Here is a 14,239-nt window from a genome sequence, read left to right on the forward strand (position 1 = left end):
GGGATAGTGAGAAGAGCTGCATGACTACAAAAGACACTTCCTGTTTCAGAATAATAGTTAGGTACACCTGATCCATGATGAAAAATAATGGAGGATTTTTCATGAGTTTATCTTGCTATGATAAGTAATAGAAGGCTGCCATAGCATTTTAATAAAGAAAATGAAATAGTTAAGACATTGTGTGAGGAAAAATAAGATAGCAATAATGTATAGGAAGCATCAGGAAGAGGGAAGGGTTCCTAGAGGAAAGAAGTCTAGCCCAGAGATTGTTGGCCATCATCAAGTGGGGAGGTATGAGGTGGTAGTACGAATGGAAAAGAAGGAGTGAATCTGAGAAACAGTTTACTATAAAACTAGAAGGACTTGGTGACAAATTAGAGAAATTAAAGGTGAAAAGGAAAGGAAAGAGATTTATCAAAAATTATTCTGATGCACAGAAAGCAAGCAACAGGTGTCAGTGACATTCATCAAACAGGAGCCTGAGCTGGTCTCAACCTAGAAAATACACAGGAGCCAGAGACAGATATATGACTGATGCATTGTGTGTGCTGGGGAGGAAAGGAGGTTGTTGCTTGATGGGTACAGTACTTTCTTGTGAACTTTCCACCAACTGTCATTCTTTTTCCATGGGATGGCTTTATTCAAGACTTAAGTGTTTAGGTCCCTCAGAGCTATCTATTATTTCCAGAGTTCTGAAGCTGGTTCAGAGTCTCACCCATACCCAAGATAGCAGAAAAAAAGTGCCTTTCTATGCATCCTCCTCCAGACCAAGGGTTCTTAATCTGAGTTCTAAGATATTTAAAAATATTTTATAACTGTATTTTAATATAATTGGTTTTCCTTATGATCCTATGTATTTTATTTCACTGATTTATGAATTTTATTCTGAAAAAGGGTCCATATAGTTCCAAAGGGATCCAGCTTGCCAAAGGCGTCTATGACATAAAATAAGGTTTAGATTAGTGACTGTCATCCAGCCTCTCATTGAAATAGTCTCAGTAACATAACACATAAAGAACAAAACACCATTTATATCACCTCCATTGCTCTATTGAGCAGTACCCTAATGTGAAGGAAACCTAATCTCTAAAGGCAACTCAAAAGATTTAAATATGTCCTCCCTCTGGGTATGTTCAGGCTAAGTCTGAACCTTTCATTCATTTTTTTGCACCTGATTACTTTCCATGTTGACTATGTTACTTACTACTTGGTTCTAGTTTTCTAGTCTGTCAGGCTTTGATGATAACAGTCAGACTAAAACAAAAGATACTTAAATGTTACTGCAGTTGTTTTCTCTGGTTCTCAATTCTATGAACAATAGATATAAAATCTATTATAAAAAAACAAAAATAGAGGGGCTGAGATGACATAATGGATAGAGCATGGCCTGATGTCAGAAGGATCTGAGTTCAGATCCTATCTCAGATACTTAACACTTAACTACTTGTGTCACTTAACTATCTGCGACTCTTGGAAAGTCTATTCCAAGTCTACTCTAACCTCAATTGCATCACAAAAATAACAACAACAAAACAAACAAACAAACAAACAAAAAAGATAGATCTATCATTGTAAAAAAAATGGAGATAAGTTTAATTATTTCATATATTTCTTAGAGACAGCTAGATGATACATTGACTAGTGCATTAAATTTGGAATAAAAACAATTGAGTTCAAATCTTGCCTTAACATCTTACAAGCTAAAAGATATTGGATAAGTTCATTATTTTTTTGACCTTACTTTCCTTATCTGCAAAGAGGAGAAAAGTAATAGCACCCTACTTCAAATGAGACAACATATCTAAGGCACTTAGCAAACTTTAAAGTATAATATAAATGCCAGATATTCTTTAAATAACAACAACCCATAATTATCTTAGGAGTATGAGACTAAAAATCAAAACACAAATACCAATCCCATAAAATGCCAGTGTTAAATAAACCAGCAGAAAAATTGTGTAACTTATACTGATGAAAAGATTTGAAGTTTCAAAAGAGCATTTTCAAAAAAACAGCACATAATCTTAAACATTAAAAAAAAAATCCTGTTAGAAATTACCACAATTCTCTTGTACTAAAAGATTTGGCTGCTTTTCAGAATATATGTTGAAACATTATCTAATGTATAATTAAGGACATTTTTCTGGGTTTCTTCCTTACAAAAGGACATCTTGGTAGACTTAACCATTTCATCTCTGGAACTCCCTCTCCTGACTGAACTTCAGGAATGAAGGACAAATAATAACAACCACAATCACAACCATAATCAGGGAGTACCTTGCATACCCACTCTATTGGGCCAGCTTCTGCCAAGCTTCACTTCATGGTTTTTCTACAGCTGCCTTTCCACCAAAGGAATATACTATGAGCTGCCTTCTCTAATCCTGCCCCAGTTTTCCAATTCATAAATCATACAAAATGTAATTATTACAGGAAAGAATATTTCAGTCTGTTCTTTTGTATTCCTAATCAATATCCCTGTATATTTTCAAATGAGAATATCCATCTCCTGTGAGCACTCCCTTATATGTATTCTTTCTTCTTATTTGAATATAAACTATATGAGAGTACAGACAATTTTTGCTTTTGTTTTTGTGTTCCAAGTGCTAAGTATAATTCCTGGCAATAAACATTTATTCATAAATTGATTGATGAAGATTAGGGAGATACATTAGCCAGATAAGGCTTCATTGATGACAAGAATGGGGAGGGGGATTAACAATGAATTAAAAGTTATTTTCCTTTGACTGACAGTACCATTTTTATTATATAGAGATCCTAAGGATCTAAATTTTAAGACAAGCAATAAAATTCAAGGTTGAGGGCTAGGGCATAATTTGAGATCATCCAATATCTTGAAATGTTTTTCCAAATGTTCTGGTTTTGGCAAAACCCAAAATATATTTTTCCAAGCACTTTTTTTCCTCAATTTTTAAATCTGTGTATATTTAATGGAAATTTGAGCTGTTTGATGTTAATTCATTTACTGTTAACTCATTAAAATTCATTTTAGAAAACAATTTCTTTCCCAGTTGCCTTTTGAGTCTTTTTATAAATGTTAAGTTTTTTCTTTCTTTCTTTCTTTCTTTCTTTCTTTCTTTCTTTCTTTCTTTCTTTCTTTCTTTCTTTCTTTCTTTCTTTCTTTCTTTCTTTCTTTCTTTCTTTCTTTCTTTCTTTCTTTCTTTCTTTCTTTCTTTCTTTCTTTCATCACAACAGGAAGTTGTCCCTTGCCAGGAAAAGACAAAAAAAAAAAATCCAGAACACCAAAAAGTTCAGGTTGGGTTCAAGTCTCAGAACCCAGAAGTTCCATGGAGATCTGAACTTGGCAAAATGCTTCTTCTATCCAAGTTTATACCCCAGATGTCACTGTAAGGAGCAGCCACAAAGACCACAAATCTAATGAAATCCCCTTGTACTTTTTAATTGATTTCAACTTAGAAGAGATTTTTTTTTAAATCGTGATGAAATCCAACTTTTCAAACATGCTGCAATTAAATAATGTTTTTCCAACCAACCATGGGTATGTGAGGTGATGTTAATCATTTCTGCTCTTTACTAAGAAATTACTTTCTGGATCTTGACTTTAAATCAAGAAAACTTTGACACTTCTAGTTTAGGTAAATTCACTATCTTCCCACACATTCATGCCTACCAACATACTTTCCAAATCCTAAGTTTTCTCATAGTATTAATGATATTAAGTATTTACATAAGTTCTCCTATATGTGACATTGTATTTGAAGATAAAACATGTAGTGTACCCACCTCAATTTGTCTCCTTTCCCCTACCATGCTTTATAGAGTAGAAGAGATTTGACTAAAGAGTAGATATTTGAACTGACTAAACATGAAATTAGAGGAATAGAAGGAACTTGTTCACAATATAGGAGAGAGGCACAATGTTTGCAGCAGCCTTCTCCTAACTAGAACTAACTGAATCTCATCACCTTGGGTCATCAGAGTTTCTTGATGCAATCAGACAGCAGACACTAAGGGAAAACATTAGCCCTCATGAATTCCTATTTATCCAGTCCCTGAATTCAATCACTGTGCTCCTTTGTCCACTCAAAGGAGAACTAAGTAGGCCCTCCTTTGAATTTCTAGATTGGATTGATCTGTCTAGAATTTCTTGGATTTAAAAGGATTAGAGGCATACAAATTGTTTCATAGATTATTCATTGTTATGCATTGTTTTCTTGTTATTGTGCATTATTTATTTGCTAACCTATTCTACCTTAAAAGTAAACATAGGCATATGCAGCATTTTTTCAATTTCATTTTTCAGCTAATTGCATGTAGTATTTGGACAATGTTTATTTCCGTAGAAAGCCAACTCCAATATGTGAAGGTCCATAGGACTAGGTGTAATTGAAATATATGAAGTTCAGAAAGGAGACAGGGCTTGTTCAATAAGTAAGTTAGATATAATTATATTGTATAAATTCACAAATAAACACACCACTTGACAATGAGTGCAAACTGCCCCACAGAATTAGGGATGGAGGATTGATGACCATCTAACAGTCATTAGTCATAAAGAATTTGAAATTTCCTCAGCCGTTCTATCTAGAGTGGTATATGCAATCTGATAGATGATTATGGAGCCTCAATATTTCAAATTTTTCTTATTAAATAAGAGCAGGAGAATAACTAACAACAATACTGAGTGGTAAAAAGGATATTACCAAGTCAGTCAGTCAATAAACTGTAATAGAAGGAAGAACAAAATTAGTTTGTGCTTTCTCTGTCTCACATATTGGATGTGCAAGCATGAATACATCATTTTGCAAGACCATCACAACCTCTTCAACTATAAAAGGACAAAGATTAAAAGATATTTATTATTTCTTCTAGATATAATGACCTATTAACTCTATAAGGATAATACCTTAATTGCTTAACAATAGAGATGACTAAACTGATCTTTTCAGGCTCTATCCTGCTCTGAGTTATTTTCCATGAATTAATGCCTTATACTAGATCAGAACAAGTTAAAGGTGGGGGAGGAGACAGATGAGGAAGAAAGCCTTAAATACACCTATTGGAATTTTTTATTTATTGGTCCTGGATATAGATCCTGACCAAAGAGACATTAAGTCACTACAGTAAGTATTCTATTTCCTCCACAAATTCACACACCTGATTTATACCTTTTCTCTTTCAAAATGTCTTTTTTTTCCCCTTTCTCTTTAGATTCTTTCCCCCTTTCTCTAATATGGCCAGATATTCCTGATCACTGTAATCTTTTCTTCATTCCTTCTTTGTGTCTTCCAAATTGTCCAATCTTCCCTCACTCTATATTCCAGCTTTTCTTCTCTATAACCAACAAGGATAAGGCAGTGAAGTATAGAAGAAAAAATTATATCAGAGGATCTGAGTTCAAATCTCTGTTACTTGTGGAAAACTGGGTAAGTTGCCTTGAAGTCTATGGACCTCAATTTCCTCATCTATAAAGCAGTCATGATAAATTAGTCATTAGTCAATTTAGTCAGGTCTATAGGATATTGATATTGATGATTATAGGTGCCCTAGAGGAAATCATGTAACATAACCAGGCATGACTGGTGACACAGGCTATGTTTGGATAGCTAGAGAGAATGAAAGAGGGGAAACATAAAGTTAAACATAAAGTTAAATTAACAACTGATAGTTTATATTATATTTTAAACTACTGGAACAACTTTATTTACCTGATGTCATTTGATCCTCACTGGAACTATTTTAGGAGCTACAAGTTGGTTGGTTGGTTGGTTTTTGTTTTGTTTTGTTTTGCTTTTCAAGACAAGCAAACCCAGCTTCAGAAAGGTTAAATGATTTACCTGTGATCACAGAATTAATGTCAAAGACAAGAATTGCACCTAGTTCTTTTCAAACATACATCCAACACTCTATCTACTATGCCACATTTTTTTCTTAAATAAAAAAAAAAAAGTGGCAAAGAAAGTGACTCCATCCCAAATGGTAGAAGTAGAGAATGAAGCATAGGGCAGATTTCTGAGTAATTGTTGGCTTGGTTTGCCATTTGATGCTAGTGTAGCTCAGGTTTGCCTGGTCATTACTCTTAGTGCATTAATAAGCATCCTCAAGTATCTACCTGTGTGCACTATATACTTATGAATATCTATGATGCAAAATGGCATACACTCCATCCTCAAGAAAATTTGCATTTCCAGTTTAAAATGTTCCTTGAAGTCATTTAGCATGATTCATCATTAGGTAAAACAAACCTTGGCTAATAGTGATGACATGGCCTCCCATAAAAGGGAAAGTTCCTTAGAAATAAGGATTCTAGGTCACTTTTACCACATTGGCAATTGAATAAAAGTAATGTTTGGTTGATAAAATGGCAGCTTCAATCTAAACATTAACTCAACTCACTGGGGATCCTGCTTGTCTTCTGTTACTGGATAACTCTCCAGAATTTCAAGCTGGAAAGAACACAGAAATGAGGAAAATATGGCTTTTTTTAATTTTTTGCTCTTGAACCAAAATTACAAGTTTCATTTTAATAGCTATGTATTTTTTTTAAGTTCATGGTCCTGAATATATTGTCAAATATGCAGACTTTTAAATGTCTACAACACTAATTCTGCTTCATATTTTAAAGGAAGCATATTAGTGGGGAAGATTATTAAGTGTTAATAGGAGGCTTGTTATTGTTGACTGCCTCTCAAAAATGCTCTGGGCCAATAACACTTAGGCAGCACCATTCCCTCAGGCAGTTAGGTTTGGACCATTTTTCTTGGATCAGTGTTTTGAAGGACCTTCCTTGAAAATTAAGGCAATCATAGTTGTTAAAAAATCCAAGGAAATTGGATATGGACTAACAGACTGAAGGGACATGGTGTAGAATTATTTCAGGTCCCACCCACAGTCTACCTATTTAAACCATCCAAACTTAGTTGAGTTTGTACAGCTGGAACTGCCTGAATAAAATGAATGCTCATAAAAATACCCAAATAACATCTTTTAGTCTTGGTTCTATTCTCACCTATTATTGCTAATAAGTTTTATTTGTTCATGTATGTGCACAACAACAAAAATCTCTACCAACATAATAACTATTTCCCTTTGAATGATTATGTATAAACAGTGTGGACCTTAAATAAAAATATGAATTATTAAGTAAAACTATTGTTTTGGAAAAACTAGGTGACTCTAGTCCACCTATTCCATCCCCTATTTCAATCAGCAATAAGCATTTATCCAGGAGGTATCAGTTATATTCCATTATTAGATACACAGATAAAAAGAAAGCAACAATCTTTATTTTTAAAGAACTTACAATTTAATAGGAAAGATAGACAGACATATAGAAAAAAGAAAGATGTAGATTTGTATATTATACATGTGTATAATATGTATATTTTGTGTGTATATGTGTGTGTGTGTGTGTGTGTGTGTGTGTGTGTCATGGGTTTTGGTGGGTTTCTATTCTAATCAGTAATCTCAAACTCTAAATAAAAAAATTATCTTTAAGGAAATACAAAGAATATTCCCAACATGTTGTACAAGGATGATTATGAACCTAGTTATATTCACTCATGTCTTAATCTTACTACCATTCTGAAAGTATTCTATGTGATGAAGAATTGCTGGATCTAATATATTCCTTCAAATGAAGAATATCCAAGGTTTTCAAAAGTTGTGGTGAGGTCTAGAATGAATAGATTAATACTTACATTTTTTGGGTTATATGAAGAAACAATGAATCAATGAATCACTATGCATCACGTTCATTATTTCTATGCAGTCCACAGCAAAACTAGCTTCACTGAAATGGGCCATTGTCATAAAAGGAAGCTATCTAAGACTGACTCTCTGGGTGAATTAAACCAATAAAGCAAATTGTTCTTACAATCTGCTAAAGATTGTAGGAATTGTAATTATAATTGTAAGATTGTAATTTTGATAAAAATGTCTAATGTATCCTCTATGAAGGATTTTCCTGAATTGATTATCTGAGCACTTTCACCTCAAACACCATATTTTCCTGTTTAACCCTTTAAATCTGTTATCTTCAGGGCTTTCTGATTTCTAACCTTGAGACTACTTAGTAGGTAGGTCACTGTTTTTGAACCATGCTTCTTTCTCCCATTCCCAGGATTTTTTGCTTTCTTTCCCGCCTATTAATCAATGATTAACTCCCCACACAGTCTCAAAAATAAATGCAAACATCTTATAGGACAAGACCTTCTACTGAGAAAAGTTCTCTTTTGTTTCCTACCCAGAAATCTCTGTTAGACAAGGAACATTCAAATTTGGAGATATTGTTAATTCTGATAGTAAAAATGCTATTCACTATGGCTAGGGCAAAGAAATACACTCTAATAAGTAAACTCAGTTTTGTCCATAAAAAAATCCCAACAGTGTAGAGGATGATTATCAGACAGTAGAGCTGAGTACCAGCAAAGGAAATGAAACTGCAACAGAGACCTGGAAATAGAGAGAAGGTCTGAAACCAAGATACAACAACAGGAAATCAAGATCAGTAATGGAAACAATAAACTTATAGGGTTTTTTTTGAATGGAGAATTGGAAAAGATCATTCAGTCTAAGATTACATATCTAAATTTACAATCTAAGTTACAGATGAGGAAACTGAGCTTAAAATAGATTTGGTGATGTCTTCAAGGTAAAATAGCTGATTCCAAATAGAAAAAAAACTATAACCTAGTTCTCCTAATTCCCAGTTCAGCATCTTTCCCACTATATGTGATTACATCAGTTCTAAAACAACCACTTGAGGCAGGAACTCTAAAGCAATTGAGTGAAAATGTACCTAGAAAGGACAATATGACAAAAGAGTTCAGAGAGAGAATCCAATTGTGAATATGTCAGAGCAAGGTGGGGGTCTTTCTTCAAATGATGATTTTGGGAACAGAGTCATCTACCAATCAAAAGGGAAGGCCCTCATGGCAAAATGAATTATTTTCCAGGGTAGAAATTTGGCAGGCGATGAAAAGGAGTCTACAGAGAGAATAGATATATAAGTGAAATGTGAATAAAGCCTATACATTGTAATAGTTTCTAATCTAAGATATTGTATTTAAAATAATATTATATTTATATAATATATATTCATTATATTAAGTTTAAAAATAAAATATTATTGATTCTCTCTGACAGATGTTCATGATCTAAATTTGAAGCTGATAGTATTCTAAGATGTTATTAATGGCAGGTACGAGAATCAAAGAGTCAATACACAAACATTTATTCAATACATACTCTGTGCCAAACATTATGCTTGGCTCTAAGAATGCAAATGCGATGAAGGAAACTTCTCAAGGAGTTCTTTTCTAAAGAAGAAACAACAGGTACAAAAATATTTTCATATATGCATTTTATATATATATATACATATATATAATAAATTCAAAAACAATAAATAAAAATAAATACAAGGAACTTAAATATAATACTACTTAGCAGGGAAGAATACTAGCAGTTGGGAGTAAAGGAAAGTTTCATGCAGAATTCTTTGTTTCAATGCTGTGGCTTAAAGGGAGAGAGAAATGCCAGCAGTAGGAAATAGGAGTGAATATATCTAATCATGAGGGACTGCTAGTACAAAGTCATGGAAACTACGATGTAGTGTTATATGTTAGAAACAGTGAGAAAGCCCACAACGAAGGATTACTACAGAAAGAGGTAAATCCCAAGTGCTGATTTTTATAAAATTGATCCAAAAAATGGATCACATGCCAAAATACTATTATGCTAAACAAGCATATTATATGATCCAACTATGTCTTTTGGAATAATTTTAAAAGGTCTGTCATATTTTTATCAAAGACATATGAAACCTGACTTTGCCATTCCCCTAATTTATACCAATTAACAAACTTATCTTGACAAACTACTTCTAAACATCTAAATTCAGATCATATTACATTCTCATGGATAGGAATCAGAAAACTCATAGAGAGAAAAAGATGGTCAGTGACAAATTCCATCTTTCAAGAGTTAGAGCTCTACAATAATCACACATGAGGCATAGATTCAAATATCCAGTTAGCTACAACAAACGCTCATGTTGCTGCTGACACTTATTCCCTAACACTTGTCTAAATTGTTGCTGTATCTTTCTATTAAAAAAAAGGCAACTGGAAGACACTGAAAAATTGACACATGCAACTTGCCTCACTGAATGTTATTTTAATACTAATGTGAAAATTTTGCTTTGTGCACAAACACTTTTCTTTAAGATGGGTAAAAAAAAAAGGAACTGAAGAATTCTGTATCTATTTCACTGGTGATGACAAGTATGTTAATTGCTTGCAGATAACATCTGTTCTGGTGAAATCCAGATGCAGAGTCTAGGCTGGAATGATGGGGCTGTATTCTGAGCTTTGTCTCTGTGATCCACTGCAATTCACTGACTCTTTAGGCAGCTGGAGGGTCTTTGAGTTTTGCTGACAATCTTGTAACAACTGAAACCAAATCTGCCAGGAATCCTGGGTCATCGAAATGTCTCCCTTTGAGCAGTGGACTCACCTTTGAAGCTCAGTGACTTTCACTGACCATGACGCCAGTGTGCTCTGGCTGAAGCAAGTTCAGGGTGAGCTGCCAACAGCCCTGCATGAGAGAACCTCTGACTTTGCTCTCTGTTTACAGTACGGGGTGAAGGGCCTCTCCACCAAGGAAAGCGAGAGCCTGGTAAATATAATGTCACATCTAAGGAGCCCTTATCCTCAACAGGCTACATTTACAATTTGAAAAGTTTGTTGGTCATCAGACCATGTACTCAAATTACTTACCAGATGTGCCTATCAAGGTGACTGATGGGGGAGAAGACAATGGTTCTCTAATGCCAGCCGTTTCCAGGCATTTTATTTGCCTTTCCTCTTATGTGATATAGATAGATAGATATAGACACTCAGATAGATGTAGATATGGATATGGATATAGATATAGATACATATGTATATAATATCCCCAGTGTTTGAAAATCAATTCAGTCTTCCAAGGATCACAACTCTGGATGAAAACAAAAGTCTGCAACTATATTCTGGAAGATACTACAACATGCCAGGTGTAATCAAACTTGCTTCTCGGAGCCAGCCTGACCACTCCCAATACTCTGTAAATGTCCACAGGCTTAAAAAGGAAAGGACAAGAAGAATTGTTAATATTTATACAACACTTCAATATTTGAAAAATTATTTACATAGAATATCTCATTTGATTTGTCACAAATGCTAGGTAAGGTAAATGATATTATCATCCTCAATTTCTGTTGAAGAAACCAAGACTGAAAAAAGTTAAGTGATTTGCCTGGGATGACATAGAATATCTATGTAAGAATTTGTTCACTCTTAATTCTGTGCCTCTCTTCCTCATATCAGCCCAATGGGATTGTATGGGGAAAAGTTACTGGCTCTATTTCAAGCCAGCAATTTGACTGAATAGCAAGAAGGAAAGGAGAAAGCAAAGTGGTTGGATTTCACAGGAAGAAGGGACCATCAGAAGACCAAAGGAGGCTTTTGAAGTGAGATAAAAGGAACGGGGTATCAGAAAAATGAATATTGGATCAGAGTTGCTCAGTAAAATAAGAAAAATTATAAATATACTTATGAGAAGCTGAAATAATTTAAAGTCAGATCTAATTTTTTCTGTTATTGCCTTAGTCAGAATTTTGTTTTATTTCATTTTGGTTTTTTGTCCTGGACAGTTCTTCTTTCAAGAGAGCTTTGAATGTCCTTATAAGCTATGAACTTCCAATTTATTCAGTGATCTTGCACCTCTGAAGAAAGGAAGCAGTCAGAATCACTATTACATTCTAAGAATCTTCCAATGTAATGAACAATACTACAGCCAACTCACAGCTGAAAGAGCTTTTCCTCACATATGGAAACACTCCACTTTATCAAGCTTTGCTGACACTATCCTGAACTCCACCAGTGTGCAAATAAAAGCAATCATTCTTATCCACACAGTGACACTGAATAAGATACACTGGAGAAGAGAAAGTCCTGACATAAACATCCCTAGGTTCAATAAATAGCACCTTTAGGAACTGTATTCATATAACATCAGTCTTAATTGCATTTGAGTCTATGAACTATACTCACCAAAATATATCAAAGCAGATACACAATTTAAAAGTAATAAAAGCAACAAGGATGGGATGCCCCTTCTTTGTGATCTGGGTTTCTGTACTTCTGTGACTAATTTTTAATAATAGTGGGATTTTTTTCTTTTCAAATTATTCTTAGATCAAGAAACATTTTTATAGAAGTTCAATATTTTCATTTGCAAGAATTCACAGAAGACTGCACTTTTGTTCACCAAGTGTTTTTCAAAGTATGTTTGTGTAGAGACATTTTTGGACTTAAAATATCTGAACACCTTGGGGATTTGAAGGCAACAAAAAGTAAACTGATACCAGAGAGTATCCTTTTTTAGATACTGCGAAGTGTGTTTTCTTTTTAATGGAGGACACAACAAATCATTTTGATAATTTTCAGAAATTACTCAATTGCTATATTTAATATATTCCTCGATATAATGTTTTTGCCAGGCTGTGATAGAAATAACCTCTAAATTTAGTCCTCTTCAATCTTGTAATTTAGGTATTTGTTGATGATACTCTATTTCTTACAATAGAGTTGAGGGTTCTGTTTTTCTACAAGAGTGATTTCATTCCATTCATTTATTCATTCAAGATATATCAAGCATCAGAGTTAGAGGAAGTGTGATCAGGTGCATATTTATAACTATTTTAATTTTACTGAGCACCTCTTATCCCTTATATGATTTTTTTTTTGATTCTCTGCTCATCTTATCTCATTTCAAATGGTTGGTGTTTTCCATGCGTGTTTTTAGGGAATTTAGCTCCCAATTGGCCCAGTTTGCTTCTCCTCTTCTTTTGCCCTATTTTATATATATTTTTTAATTTTATTAATTTGTTTATTCATCTAGTCATTCAGTCACTTGTTCATTTATTTGTTTATTTACTTATTTACTATTGTTAACACCTCCTCCAAAAATGAATAAAGACAGGGATAGAGAGATCCTGCAACTTAAAAGCAAAATATGTTATTTCTTGTTAAACATTGCATTCAAATATTTGGTAGAGAAGGCTGAACTAATTATTTAAATTAAAATGCATGCTATTTACTTGTTTATTATATTTGGAAAAAATGAGTAAAAAGAAGAAACACAGAAAAGAAATACAAAACAAAATAAAGCAAAACAAAAAAGAACATTGTCATCTGCCTAGCAGAATATCAGGAAGGATTCAAAATATAAAACAACAAATTGTCAGATCAAGAAAATGTAAATATATATGTATATTATATATATGTGTATGTATATATATATATACATATATATTAGTAGAAGAAATTATATTCATGAATATTTACTTTTTCTTTATTTCCTTATTATTATTATTATTATATTATTATTATTTCCTTATAAATTGTTCTTTGGTTCTTTGCTGCCCCCTTATTTACTTTGTTCTTTTCCCCTTTTTATCCTCATCACCACACCCAAGCAAGCTACAGTTAAGGAAAGATATTTATGTATGCATATGTAAATACACACACACACACACACACACACACACACACATACACCACATAGATACACACATAGCTTTCCTATCCCTGCCGATCCTTTCCTTTAATTCTCCTTCTAACTTGCCTTCCTATTACTTAACCTCTTCCAATCTATGGATCCCTCCATTGCCTTCTTCCTTCACCCTTTGCTTCCCTGTCTGCCCATTTCTCTCCCTTTATTTCTTTACAGATTTTGGAGAATGTTATACTCTTCATGGTATATATGTAGTGTTGTCTATTGAACCCATTTCCAACCTGAGTAGGTTTTCAGAAATCCCTTCTCTCTTGGATAATGCCTCTGTGTTTATTCTTCCTCTCCAGCTCATTGTATAACATGATTAATATTTTTACTTTAATTCTGCAAATTTTTCTTTTGAGCTATCCCATTGTTATCTTAAACATATAATATATATATATGCATATATATGTATATAAACATGAATAGTTTGTCCATGTTTACACAGCTTGTCCATCTTAAATTCATTTAAATTGATTTTTCATTTTGAATCTTATATATCAAATTTGTTATATTCAGGTTTAGTTGATAGAAAGTCCTGAAAATCTACAAATTCATTGACTGTCCATTTTTCCTCATTCAAAATTATGGATTATTTTGCTGGATTTGAATTTTTTGGCTACAGGCCTAGCTCTTTTGATTTTTGGTAGATATG

Source organism: Sminthopsis crassicaudata, chromosome 4 (genome assembly GCF_048593235.1).
Source record: "Sminthopsis crassicaudata isolate SCR6 chromosome 4, ASM4859323v1, whole genome shotgun sequence".
NCBI lineage: Eukaryota > Metazoa > Chordata > Mammalia > Dasyuromorphia > Dasyuridae > Sminthopsis > Sminthopsis crassicaudata.